The sequence below is a fragment of the Danio aesculapii genome, chromosome 12 (assembly GCF_903798145.1).
Source record: "Danio aesculapii chromosome 12, fDanAes4.1, whole genome shotgun sequence".
Lineage (NCBI taxonomy): Eukaryota > Metazoa > Chordata > Actinopteri > Cypriniformes > Danionidae > Danio > Danio aesculapii.
Window position 1 is genome coordinate 6,529,474 of NC_079446.1, and position 3,046 is coordinate 6,532,519.

Below are 3,046 nucleotides of genomic sequence, written 5' to 3' on the forward strand. Positions count from 1 at the left end.
CAAATCGATTGAGTGGAACCCAACGTTTTTTTACAGTGAGATATCAAAAAGCACACACGTTTTGCATTGTTCATGCTTTTAATACTGTACATAAATCCAATTGTTGAATCTGTGAACACTTAAATATTTAACTCACATATTTCTCATTATTTTGTGCTTGCTAACTTTACAAATGCATTATTATTACATAATTAGAGTTTACTCTAAAGCTTTACACACTGCTGGGTTCCACACAATTCATTTATGTTATCCCAGCACAAATCGATTAAGTTAACATGACAAATTTAAATAGGTTAAACATAAAAAATTACATTTCCCCAAAACATTCTCCAGAATTGTTTGTTGTTTTTGGTTAAGCTAATTTCAAATTAGTTTGAGCAAGCAGCAAAAATACATTTTTTGAGTGCAGATTTTTTTTCCACTGACTTCATAATGAATCGTAGACCATCATTTCACGTGGAATGCAAGAAACGGAATAATTCTATATATGGGATCTCAAATTAGCATGAGAATAAAGTGTTATTTTGTTTAATCTAAAAGTGTTTGAAGGCCAGTGTTAGACTGGGGCATGATAATATAAACCTTGACTAGCTCGTTGTTATGAAGCGGACAGGAGACAGAGGTAAGGAAACGTTAGGGTGTTTATTGAATGACAACAAGGAGCACATGAAGGATAGCCAGGAGGATCAGGAATGATGTTGGGGTCTTTTCCTCCGTGGCTGGGTAACAGGAATACACGAGGATGGACAGCACACACCAGATACAGCTGACAGAGGATGACACAGACTTGGAAGGACTGGAAGACAGGACGATTCGGGAGGACCAGGAAGACTAGGAGGAATACAAAGAGAACAGGTAAGTAAATCGTTTGTTTAGCTGAGGATGACTACGCTGAGTGGTCGCTCAGTTGTCCGCTTTCGTCGAGACGAGCCCGGACAATGAGCGACTGGAGTGCTGTGCTTTTATCTGGTGCTCGTGAATGTGATGCAGCTGTGTGCTCATTAGAAGTCAGGTGATGGTGATCTTCGTGAGTGGGGGTCGTGAGAGCCTGACCAATCCATGACAGTACCCCCCTCCCCAGGGCCCGCTCCTGAGGGCCGACACCTCCGACGCCGTGGTGGTCTCCCTCTGCCTCTAGGCGCTGGGAACTCAGGGTGGCTCTCATGAAACTCCACCATGAGACTAGGATCGAGAATATCAGCTCTGGGAACCCATGTCCTTTCTTCGGGGCCGTACCCTTCCCAGTCCACCAGGTACTCCAACTGGCCACCACGACGTCGGGAACGCAAGATCTCCTTCACTGCGTAGACGGCTCCTTCTTCTAGGAGCAGTGGAGGAGGGGGTTCCTCTTCGTGGTCAGGCTCTGTGGAGGGAAGAACAGGATCGTGATAGGGTTTCAGGAGTGATACGTGGAATGTAGGGTGAATACGGTAGTGAGAGGGTAATTGTAGTTTGTAGGTGACGGGGTTAACCTGTTCCACGATGGTGAAGGGACCAACAAATCGGGGACTTAACTTGCGAGAGGGCAGTCGCATGCGTATGTCCCGGGTGGATAGCCACACCTTTTGTCCGGGTGTGTATCTGGGTTCTTCAGACCTTCTTCTATCGGCGGTTACCTTGCTTCGACGGACTGCCCTCTGCAGATGTTGATGAGCCTCGTCCCAGACTCTCTCGCTCTCCCGGAACCAGTGATCCACTGCGGGGACATCAGATGGTTCGCCATCCCAGGGAAAGAGCGGTGGTTGGAAGCCCAGGACGCACTGGAATGGCGTGAGTCCGGTGGAGGGTTGCCGCAGTGAATTTTGGGCATATTCTGCCCAGCCCAAATACTGGCTCCAGGAGCTCTGGTGACCACTGCAGAAGGTCCTCAGGAACCGTCCCACCTCCTGAATCTTCCTCTCTGTCTGCCCGTTGGTTTGGGGATGATATCCAGAAGAGAGGCTGACGGCCACACCTAGGAGCTTGAAGAAGGCTTTCCATAGACGTGAGATGAACTGTGGACCTCTGTCCGACACAATATCTTCTGGAATACCAAATGACCTGAAGACTTGATTAAAGATATTGTCGGCTGTTTCAAAGGCTGTGGGAAGACCTTTCAGAGGGATTAGTTTGACAAACTTTGAGAATCTATCTACTATGACTAGAATACAGGTATTACCTTCTGACGAAGGGAGATCAGTGATAAAGTCCACTCCTAGGTGTGACCAGGGACGGTTCGGAATCGGCAAGGGATGGAGCTTTCCAGCGGGTAGATGACGTGGGCTCTTGGATTGGGCACAGTCCTTACAGCCCTGAACATATTGCCTCACATCCCTTGCCATGTTTGGCCACCAGAATCGTTGGGATACTAGCGAGAGAGTATTGTTGATCCCTGGATGTCCAGTGCCTAGCGAGGTATGTAAGGAGTGGATCAGATCTACCCGGTGTTCAGGTGGTATGAACTGCCGATGAGGAGGGCATCCCGGCGGAGCAGGGGCTTCCGGAGTGGCAACGACTGGAGGAGCGTTCCAGGTGATCGGACAAATGGAGATGTGTTCGGGAAGAATCTTCGTTGGGAGTTCTTCATGATCGTGATGCTCGTGTAAACGAGAGAGAGCGTCTGCTCTTAGATTCTTGGGTCCTGGACGATAGGAAATGGAGAAATCAAAACGTGAGAAGAAAAGTGACCATCTGGCTTGACGTGGACATAGTCTCTTGGCCTCTTTGATATATTGGAGGTTTTTGTGATCTGTGATCACCTGGAACGGATGTTTGGCTCCCTCCAACCAGTGACGCCACTCCTCCAAGGCTAGCTTGATTGCTAGCAGCTCCCTGTCTCCTATGCTGTAATTCTGCTCCGCCGGGCTCAACTTCCGAGAGAAATAGGCACAGGGATGCAGTCGGGGCGGTGTATCATGATGTTGAGATAATACTGCCCCGACGCCGGTGGTGGATGCGTCCACTTCCACCACGAAAGGAAGATTTGGGTCAGGATGAGTCAGGAGTGGGGCCCTTGTGAACTCCTTCTTAAGAAGGCGGAAGGCTGCGGCTGCTTCTTTGGTCCACT